At 45.6% G+C, this 11,278-nt stretch overlaps 1 long non-coding RNA gene across 1 annotated transcript; it reads left to right on the plus strand.

The window, feature by feature from the left end:
• Positions 1 to 1,070: 1,070 nt before the first annotated feature.
• On the plus strand, positions 1,071 to 7,252 carry LOC309574839. The gene is made up of 4 exons (XR_014226558.1): positions 1,071 to 2,538; positions 2,811 to 2,958; positions 5,629 to 5,706; positions 7,103 to 7,252. It is a non-coding gene; the product is annotated as an uncharacterized lncRNA (long non-coding RNA).
• The last annotated feature ends 4,026 nt before the right edge of the window (positions 7,253 to 11,278 follow it).

Below are 11,278 nucleotides of genomic sequence, written 5' to 3' on the forward strand. Positions count from 1 at the left end.
TCCATCCTTTGGGATGCCATACAGAGAGCATCATAAAAGTCCCGTTTATGGCTATGATGGAAAACATATTAAAAATTTCCCCCATGATGATAATATTCACTGGGTTCTCCAGCCCCCTCTCCTCCCTGCTGTCAGTCTCTGGTGATGAGTTCAGGTGCAGCAGAAACTCAGGAAAATTAGTGTGAGAGCAGGTTTAATTTCAGCTGGGAACTGAGATGCGGCCAAGATCACTGAAGGTGATTTAAAGAAGGTGGGGTCGAACCTGTCACTAGAGTTTCAAAATGCTCTGTTTTTCTTAATGTATGATTATGCTGGTCCCTATGGATCAACACTGGATTTATGTTTGCATAAATGCTTGGCTGTAAATTAGAACATGTTTTTGAGCTGTGCTTCACTAGCTGTAAGACATAGATTTGCAGTCCCTGCTGAGCCATCAACCACCCTAGGGGAGATAAGCCAAGAGGAACTTGACTCTTGGGCTCAGAAGCAGTGGTGAAACACAGAGGACTGTCAACATTTCTGGAAGACACGATGTCTTTCTTACAGACTAGTTGTTTTCCTGTGCTAGGGCTGGGACAAAGAAAGTAGGAGGCATTTGATTTCCCAGGTATTTTTTCTTGTGGTTAAGAGAAGAGCATGACTAAGAGTGGATGGTATTTGAATTTGTATGATTGGAATTGAACCTTGCTCTCACCAGTTGAGTGACGATCTTTTCCAGAGGGCAGAATTTCAGGCTTGTTACAGGTCCTGCAGGCTAGTGTGGCAGCTGCTGCTGGATGGGGTGCTCCTTGCATCTGTCTCTCAGGCTACAGAAACTAATGCCTAACCATGCCACCCCAATCATCTGTTGAGCCTCAGGCAGACCTTTGGGCTATTTGTTCAGCTGGGGCAAGTTTTCTTTCTTAATCTTTTCAGCTTGGCAGGAGCCCTGCTGAGCACACAAGGAAGCTCATCAGCTGCTGGCTCAGTGTTTGGACAAGGGGATAATTCCTGCTGGGGCTGGTGAGCTCCACTCCTGTCTAATTTACATTGTTATTTATTCTGCAGGCATTCCTGTGCTTCCTGAGTACAAGCTGGCTTTTCAGCACGTTTACAGCCACACTCCCACAGTGAGCTCAGCAGTGACAGGCAACTACACACAGAAGCAACAGACCCTTGCGCAGTGGAGAATGGTGCTTGTAACCAGCAACAAGAGGCCATCCCCTGCTGTGGAGGACTAAGGAGTGTGGTTCAGTATGTTACATCTACTTCAGGTTCTGGGGCCTTGTATTTTGTTCAGACTGCTGTAGTTGTCGAGTCAGTTTTCCAGGTATGTATCACTCCCAAGCAAACCTGGAAACTATGAGGTTGTTTGTTCTCCCTCCTTCATGTGGTGTTAGAGTGACTTGGTCAATGGTACGTGAGCAAAGGCACAACGCACCTCCTAATGTGACCATTGGGTCACTCAGAAGTTCAGACCTGCTTGTCCATCCGGAAAGGGCTGCACAGGGCAGGCATGCACAGGTCTGTGTGACAAAACCATGTGCAGCATCTGAGTACAGAGCTTGGTGAGCTTACACCAGCTCTGCAGGAGGTCACCTGCAGGGACTGCCTCCACACCGGGATGCAGCCAAAGTCTCTATTCTTTAGCCCTGAGAAGAAATGCCTCCTCTTTAGGACTGATGCCACATGTGAAGTTTGATTAAGTTGTACGGAGTAGAAGTCACTTCTCCATGCAAGAGGAAACTAACCATAAGCAGCAAAATAGAATCTTCATGGCATGAGCTCAGGGACCCTGCCATGAACACTGTTGCCTGGGGCTCAAGGAAGAAGAGAAAGGAGCAGCTGCTCCGTCACTCCCACTGGAGTGGTTGTTTCAGCCAGACCTGTGAGGTGATGGGATTAGGAATTTGCACCCCACCAGAACTGTGCATATAGTATCCAAGGTCGGACCCCTGCTGACCAGGGGAGGGAGATGTGAATAGTGGGTCCTGGGGTGATGGAAGACCAGCACTTTGAGAGATCTTTATCTCATAATCTGTATCCAAATTCTCAACAAGCCGGTTCTTGGTTTCTCTTCTGTTTGGTGAAATGAATGTCTCCCTCCGCCCCATGAGGAGAAGTGTTCCAGACATAAAATCCATTTGCTGTCTCAAAGCACTCGGAACCCTTTGGTGCTCTGTGGTCATTTGAACGTTTGTTCTGACCAAGACATTCTCCTGGAGGAACAAAAAAGAAGAAAACTTCACAGTAGACTCCCTCAACCTGTAAACTATATTCTGGAGAGTCTGATGGATGTGACAAAAAACTCACAGTTTATCTTTTCACTGTCGCTGCCTCCTCTTCCTGCACCCTACCCTGCTCCTGCAAATCAGAGATTAACTTGGGGTGGCCATAACCTCTTGTTAGTGGGAAAGCAATCAAAACGTGCTGCTCACTTTGAGGAACATTTGAGTCTGCTGGGATGGAGTCAAACCTTGGCAAGGAGGAATGGCCTTGGTGCCTTCTTTGACAACCAACTCCACCTGTCTGAAACATTCCTAAGACAATCGAGAAATGGTAAATAAAATATCACTGGATGAACACTGCCTGCTGTAGGAAAAAACCTGAACAAAAATGATGTCTCTTGCAACAGGAGCTGCCAGTGTGGGCTTTTTACTCCATGATGATTGCCTCCTGGACTAGATCTGCCTGCCATGGAGTGCTCTTGATGGACACAAGGCTTGGACTAGGAACTGCTGCTCTCAATAGAGCGTCACCTAGGAGGTGATGAAGACAAACAAAGGCAATTCTTTAATTTTTATAGCACTGCTAACCCCTTTCTTTTTTAGGGTTGGATTTAGCTCGGAGCCCATGGCTGCCCAATGACATGTGAATGGGATGTTGGTGAGGAACTGACCTTAGAGCTGATGACAAGTTGTACTGGCAAGAGCTGGTGTAGCTGAGTGAAGGCTGAAACTGCATAGCAGCAAAACCAAGGTATGTTTGGTGCAGAGTGCAGGAAGCAGGCACAAATATGTGGGGTGGCAACTACGGATTAACAGAAGCATTATGTCACAGGGATGATTAGGGCATGGGTGGCTCAGGAGAGAACAGCATCTTAGGAAAAAATCCCACCAAAATTAAACAAACAAGGTATTGAAAACCAAGCTGAGCTGCCACACGTGCTGCCTCTGTACCACAGCCCTAATTTAAGTGAAATTTACAGCAAGAATTATGCTTTTCCCCTTCCTCCTCCTTTTCTTGTGGAACCTTTACAGAGGACACCCTGTCTGTAAATCTTTATGGCTTTCTTGCAGTTTTATATTACTTGTGTAGCTCTGAAATACCCCGACTTGGCCCTGCCTTCCCTCAGGAAATCTTCTCATGTTCAGATTTATATTCAAAGTGGTCGCAGCACTTCAGGAAGGCAAAGATTATGCAGCTTCTTAAATCCTTCCTGCACTATGGGCAAGGGTTTTCATGTTACCTAGAGAATTCATTTATGTGATTAGATATACATGCACATGGATCCACACAGTCTTTTGCAAGCAGGCAGGAAGGACATGCTTTGCCCACACTCCAAACTGGTCCAAAAAGCTATGGAAATGCAATCACAAGGTGCTGAGTGGCAACTAATATAATCTACTTCTCAAAAACTCTTATTAGCTGGGCTCAGCAGTGCACTAAAATGACTGCATTAGATCCCACATGGAGCTGGCTTGTGTTGGGTCATTTCAGAACACAGTATTTCTTGAAGACAGGCCTGACATTTCATCCCATAGGGTTCTGACTCCTTTTAATGAGGTTTATCAGATTCAGATAGAAAAAACAGAACCACACAAACAGAAAAATCTCCATGGACCACCAGCTTGGATATCATAGCTGAAGAACCTTTGTGCAAGGACTAGCAGGACCCCAAAATGAAGTGAACAAGACTGATGTTGACAGTTTATTATGGTTCTTGGCTGGATTAGTGAACATACTTTTTTTTTTTTTTTTTCTGTAAGGCATTGCATTTTAAGCCAAAAAATGCTGTGATTTATATATAATTTTAAATTTGAACCAAGAGTTCATTGATCTATTTTCAAAGTAAGGAGATTTCATAGAACTGTATTGTTCTGGAGCTAGAGCATGTCACAGAGTTGTGTCTGTCTCTGACTAATACCCTGAGTCAGGGCAAGCAAAGCCAGCATTAATCTTCGGGGGTAAATCCACCTACCCCACATTTCTCCCATTCTCTTCTCTGCTCTTTTAGCAGCAGAGGCATCCCTGTGGTCTCATGACGAATACAGTCAGGGAGCTGATCTGGTTGAAAACCAGTGGAAGTATAAAAGCAGTTCAGTTTCAGTTGGATGAGCTTTCCAGCCTTAAATATCATGTGGTTGGAGCAGGACTGTCTCCTTCAGTTTGCGCTGCGTGATTCTGACTAGGAGCCAGGCTGAAGCTTTCTCTGTGGCTGCTGATGCCACGTCAGCACTAGATCACAGGCGGATATATCCACCCCTCTGACCTGGTGTACCAGGCAAAAGGAACAAGCCAGAGACTGCAATTCATCTAAGACCATCATCTGCACTGGTTTCTTAGGGGCAATCCCTGGTTCCCTCCAAAGCTGCCTCAATTTGTGCAGTGATGTACAGATTCAGGTATCCTTGGGGATGGACCTTGAGTCCTCAAGGCTTCCTGACCATAACAATAAAGACACGACCCAAGGAAAAGGGTTGATTTAATGTCACTGAAATAACTGAACTGGCTTCGTGCCTCTACTCTTTATCTATGTGTAAATTACAATCACTGTTGAAAGCAGGAAGAAGAAAGGCACTACAACCTCAAGAAGAGTATAGTTTGGTGGGAAGTGTGTTAGAACAGGACCTACTTAATCTATACAGAGTATTCATGTCCCAGCATCCAGCTAGACGTGTACAGACATCTAGTTGCCTTCCTCTGTCAGATGCAGTGGGGAGATTGGTGATATAGAGCACAAGAAATCAGGCTCCTGCTCCAAATCAACCTCTAAAGAAAATTCTGCTTTGGTTTCAAAGGATGGTGGGTCATTACAGTTTCTAAACTAAACCAAATCACATCTTATATATTTGGGAAAGAAAGCAGACAGCTTTATTCAACTTTCCCATCTGAAACACTTTCAATTGGCAACATTTTCCTCATATGTTGGAGACGTCTCTTCTGAAACACCCAAAATTATGGCACCTCATTCCAGCAGTTGCTTAGCCATTCTCAAAACCCTCTGTTTAGATGTGCAGGTGGCTGAGCCCTCAGTTTTACCACAAAAGGGTTTCTGTAGGTCCCACAAAGTTCCCTGAACCTTCCACCAGGCTTCTCTCTGTGTTTTCTCTGCCCCATTCCCAGGAAGTCACAGTAAGAACCACAAGGTCAGGTCCAAGCTGGCCATCTCCAGAGCACAGAAGAAAAGCAGGGCAACCAAGGAGCCTATGTTATCAATTTTCCTGAGACATGTTAAACATGGTGGGGCAGTACTGATGGATACCTTGGAGCTCTGCGTGGAGAGGTCAGGTGCTGTGTTGGGCTGTGCTCTGTTATCCCCACATCACCCTCCTTTTTCTGTCCTTGTCCTCTACCTGCTGCCAAATCACCCTTTCCTGTGAAAGGGGTTTTATTTTGTATTTTTTCTTTTTTTTTTTGTTTGGCCAGGCTCTGGGCTTATCTCTAAGGAATTCATCAGGGAGAGTGGATACCATGGATGACCGTGGGGCAGCACATGATAACAGGGTAAGTATACAGAAATACCACATTACAAGACATCTCCAACACAAGTCCTGCTCTTTGTAGAACAAACACAAGGGAAGCTCTTTGTAGAAAAAAGATCCCCTAATCCAATTCACTCAGAGTTTCTGACTCCTCTGATACCTGTGTCATCCTAACCTTTAAATCACAAGTCCTACAGCAGGGGACAAGAAGAACAAAATGTTTGAGATTTAGGACACAGTTTGTAGGTTAGGGAAACCTGATTGTGGCTCTTGGCTTCTCCAAGAACTTCCTTCCTGATGTTTTCCAAGTGGTTTAATTCCTTCTGTGTAGCAATGCCTATTGACACAATCTCCTCAGTATTGCTCAGACCCAGGCCTGAAAAATGGGGACTGTGTGGCTTTTCTTCTTTTTGATGTTTGTCAGGTCAACTTAGATGAGAAAAGTGTTTGGAGGGTGGAAGACGAACAACAAAAAGCAATTCAGCTTGAAGGGATACATCCAGCATGGAAAACCTGAACCCAAACATTCAGCTTTGGCAAAGTCATAAACAACTGAAAACAGCATGTGTTGTAATAGAAGCCTTGTGCAAGTAGCCAGTGCTTCAAAGTCAGTCTCTAATAAAGTTGTGCACATCACCAACCTGATTTTTGCTGAGGCTTTTCAGTGATGGTGTGAAGCCTCTACAACAAACTACAACAAACTGTGGACAGAAAAAAAGCAGATTGGATGGAAAAAACTCCCATCTTGGTAGTTTCAAGCCACCGTGTAGAAACTTGTAGCCAAAAAGCATCTTCACAATTGGTGCTTTTCTCCCAGCACAATCCACATGTGTGTTTTTGAAGTTTAAGACCTTGCTGTAAAATTCTGAAAGAATGTGAACACCATCACACACTCAGGGTGAGAGCATAAAGTGAGCTCCTGGCACCTCCCCTTTCACGGAGGAGTTTATTGTGATGAGAGTCCTGAAGAACAGATTATATCCCTTCCTCATAGGGAAAAGCAAAATCTCTCTAAAATAATCCATGGCAGATCTGAGCAACAGGAAAAAAAATACTTCAAAAAGCCAAATCTGGCAATGGGATTTATCTGGATGGCATGAGTACCTCACACCTGCTGGGCTCCAGGGGAAATTCTCACTACTTCTGGCACCACCAGGATGCTTGTCCCACACCCTGTCTCTAGTTACAACTCAGCTGCAAAGCACTGGGGGTAAAATAAGTAAAAAGGGACAGAAGTGGGCCTATGAATCAAGGGAAATAAAGTCCTCCTTTTCCCTCTGTCCAGCTGATGTGAATCTCCTACAAACTCTGTAAGCAACAATGCAAATAGGATCAGCAAAGTGTCAATAAACTGCTTTCACCATCCCTTGCAGGAAGACCCATGCATCTCTTCATCCAACCCTTTCTCTTAACCCCAGGTTTGCCCTGATCCTGACACAGGATCCTAACTTCATCAGAGTCCTCTCTGAGACCAGGCACCTTCCCTTCCAGAAGGCTGTTTTGGATAGGCATGCAAGCTTACAGCCGTAAGTGTTTCACTGCTTGTTTAGACTGTCACTGACCAGGAAGCATCTGCAATGACTTTGTATGGAGGAGGCTTGGCAGCAGTATGTTACCATCTGACCTGACATTGTGGTTGTTTAGCTTTTTTTCCTTATTTACTTATTTTTTTTTTAACTTGCTCCTCCAAGGAGATCTGGGATCTGGGACATGTTAAACATTATTTTGCTGACTTTAAATTACTTTGCAACACTGCAGTCAGCTTGAATGCCAAACTTAAGCCCATAAACTCTATTTTTAACCTTGAGTTTGTCAGTGCGATGGACACTATCATATCAAAGTATTTAAGGGTTTGTGGTAAAACTTCCTCAAAACAGTTTTGCTCAGATGAGAATAGTCTTACTGGAAGCCTATACAGATAGGAGCTATAAAAATTGGGTTTAAAATTGAATCAGGCTGCAGGAAGAAAACAATCCTTTTTTACCATGGCAGCATAAAAGCAGGCTGGTTTTGGAACAGGGATGGGTTTCGTTCATAGCAGACACAGCCTAACTCCAACGTGGTCCTGAAAGGCTCCCATGTGTGGAAGCTCCTGTTCTGCAAAACCATGCTGTATTCATGAAACAGAGCTGCTCCTTGTCAGCTAAACCAGCGTGGTTGTTTGCCTTCCTGTCCCTTGAGAGATGAACACACACCAAGTCATATTTTGAGTGCCTTTGTGTCAAGGGTCCATTGCCTTGAGAATTATGAGAGGTGGCTGGCTGGGCTCACTGTGGGTGAAGCCAGTGCTGGACATCCCACATGGCTCATGTTGGATGGCTGGGAAGCAGGAGCCACGTGGAACTCTGTGTGTGCGAGCCATGTAGAAGGGTCAGTAACGCCTGTCTGTAAAATGAGGCAGAAGTTGATTAGCTTGCAGGTATACAGAGTGTTCTTCATGGAGACATTGATCTTTCATGTCCTGAAACCAGGGAGACAACTGCCTATGGAGCAGGGAGTCTGAGTGCAGATGGACACCTGGATCACCCGCAAGCAGACACCCTCTCTGAAGCACAGCAAGCACACAGTGCAACCATTTCTCTCAGGAGCTCAGGTCTACTCTCCAGGAAACTGCTACCAGAAATATGATGCCACATGAAATCCCTGAGCTGTCACCACAGCAGAGTAAAGCTGAAAACTGTGTTTGAGCCTACAGATGTTTTAGACAGACACTAGAGGACCAGGGGATTGGATGTTCTTCATCTCCAGGAATATCACTGGGAAGGTTGTTGGGGAGCGTATGTATTTTTGTTGGCTTGGTTCTTTATTTTGTTGTCCGTTCTGCACTGAAAAAAACAACCTATGGAATTAGAAAGCTGTGGAAGAACAGATTTTACCTGACAACTCAAAAGCACCTTTGTGAAATCTGATGGGCACTCTTGGACTTGTCTGAAAATCAGGAAATTTTTCATGGTAAATGTGCCTTTTCTACCCAAGAATGAAGAATATAAATAAGTCTCATATGATTACAGCTGGGTAAAAAAATGAGACACACAGATGAGGAAAAAAGACATTACTGATGAAAAATTATCTTTGAATATCACAGCAATTTACTACCTACTTTAACTGCAGAAGACTTTCCAGTTAACTGGACAAAAGGATACTGCCATTACTAGGTTCTTATAGATTATATTTTAAGGAAAAAGATGAACTGAAGAAAAAGATGTTGAGATCATGAGCAGCACCCTGAAATGACATGCTAAATGCTCATTCCCTCAGGCTTTCATTAAGATTGACAGATGATGGATTGAGGTCTGGTTCAGCTTCTCTTGGTGCTGCTGGGGCTGCAGATACTCGTCTTGGTTTCTAAGATAGCTTTTCATTGCCCATTGGGTGGTGGGCAGCTTTCAGCTTGTGTGCCATCCTCTTTTGGCTATATCTGCACTGTTTTCACACCAGAGCCTGGAGAGAAACTGGGACAATGTCATCCCTTTCACCCACATGGCTTCCTAATGGGCACACTGCAGATTGTACCTATTTCTGCCTTCCAGCTCACTAAATCACCTCATGGACTGTGATGGCATCAGTAACCTTTCTGATACTGCCATGGTTTGACACTGGCCTGATGCTAGGCACCCACAAGAGTTGCTTGCTCACCCTCCCCTGCCACAGCTAGGCAGAGGAGAAAAAAATTAACGAAGGCTTCATTAGTTGAGGTGAGGACAGGCAGAAAACACTTCAAGAGCAAAACAGGCTTAACTTACAGTTACAAAGTGAATTTACTGCTAACAGAATTAGAGGAAGATAATGAGAAGTAAAATAAGCCTTTAGAACACCTTTTCCCCCCAGCCCTCCCTCCTTCCCACCAACAGCACAGGGAGACAGGGCACGGGGGTTTGGTCAGTTCATCACTGAGATTTCCTTCCACTGCTCCGGGAGAGGAGTCTTCCCCTGTGAGGCCGTGGGTCCCTCCCACAGGAGACAGCTCTCCTGAACTTCCCCAGCGTGGGTCCACTCTCATGAGCAGCAGCCGCACCGCCCCTGCTGCAGTGTGAGCCCCTCCCACGGGCACACAGCCCTCCCAAAACTGCTGTGCTGGGGCTCTCTCTTTCCGTGGGGTGCAGTCCTCCAAGGACAGGCTGCTCCAGCCTGGAAGCAGGGCCCTCTCTCTGCACCGGCTCTCCCGCTGGATCACAGCCTCCTCCAGGCATCCATCCGCTCCGGCACGGGCACCTCCCCCACGGGCTGTGGGTGGATCTCTGCATCCCCTGTGGATCTCCATGAGCTGCAGGGGCACAGCTCCTTCACCATGGTCTGCACCACGGCCTGCAGAGGCACCTCAGCTCCGGCACCTGGAGCACCTCCTGCCCCTCCTTCTTCATTGACCTTGGTGTCTCCATGTTGCTTCCCTCACATGTTCTCACCTCCTCCTCTTCTCTGACTAGAAGCTCAAAACTGTGTGACTTTGTTTTGATTTTCTTCTTAAATTTGCCATCAGAGAGGCGTTATCAACCTCTCTCATTGGCCCAGTTTTGGCCAGCAGCATGTCCATCTTTCAGAGCCATCAGAGATTGGCTCTGCTGGACATGGTGGAGGTTTCCAGGAGGTTCTCACAGGAGACCCCTCTGTGGCCCCCCTGCTACCAAAAACCAGGCTGTGCAAAACCAGTACAGGTACACAATGGTGAATGGTCTAAAAACCACTCAGAACTTGTTGGCTTCTTGTCTGAGGGACACTCTGGTCCTGCAGCAATCACAACATTTCAGGAGAGGTCTCTAGCTGAGAGTTTGTAGCATAGATGCAAATACTTCTTGGGAAGCAGCAGACTCACTAGAAGGAAAGGCATCAATTAAAAGGTCTTGCCCTGAAAAGATCCATGTGCAGAGCACACTGTACCCAAACCCACACATTTGTGCTTGCAAACTGTGCTTACGCAAGAATGTGCTTAAAACCTGGCCCAGGTTGAATCTCAACTGGAAGAAATTTGCTCAAATGATCCATCTGGAGGTGTTCAACCACCAGACTTTGCTTCTGGAATATAAGGCTTTGGGCACTCCTTCCCAGGCAAGGCTAATGGTGCACAGCTGCGTCACACCCCCATGGGAACAGGGTTCACATCTCACATCTGGACACCAGCCTGTCAGACCCACCACCTTGCAGCCTGGCACTGCTAGATACACCTTTCCCAAGTTTTCCCTCACTCTTCAATGACTTCTTGATTCACTCTCAAGCTATGGATGACAGAAAAAGATGCATTTTCACGTTTATGCAATGGCATGTCCTTTTTCTGTCCAATGAACCCCCCAACATCAGTCCTTTCTCCAAAGAAACTAAAAAATGACCATAGAAGTCATGCCTGTCTCCTGCTCTGACATCGTCATGGTTTTCTTCATTGGATTTAGGTTCACCAAGTGGTGCTTAATCAGCTTTCAGGAGGTGTCTGGTTTATAGCCTCTGGATCCACAACAGTAAAAGTGGGTCCCATCATGTGTGATGCGTGATAGCCATATTTAATTTTCATACCAACACCAGATGCCTTAGAAACTGGACAGTTTGTGTAAGTGCTGAACCTCTTATTTTCTTTAACTTCACCACAATTTCATCATCATCAAACA

Source organism: Coloeus monedula, assembly GCF_965178545.1.
Source record: "Coloeus monedula genome assembly, chromosome: 7".
In the NCBI taxonomy this organism is placed as follows: domain Eukaryota; kingdom Metazoa; phylum Chordata; class Aves; order Passeriformes; family Corvidae; genus Coloeus; species Coloeus monedula.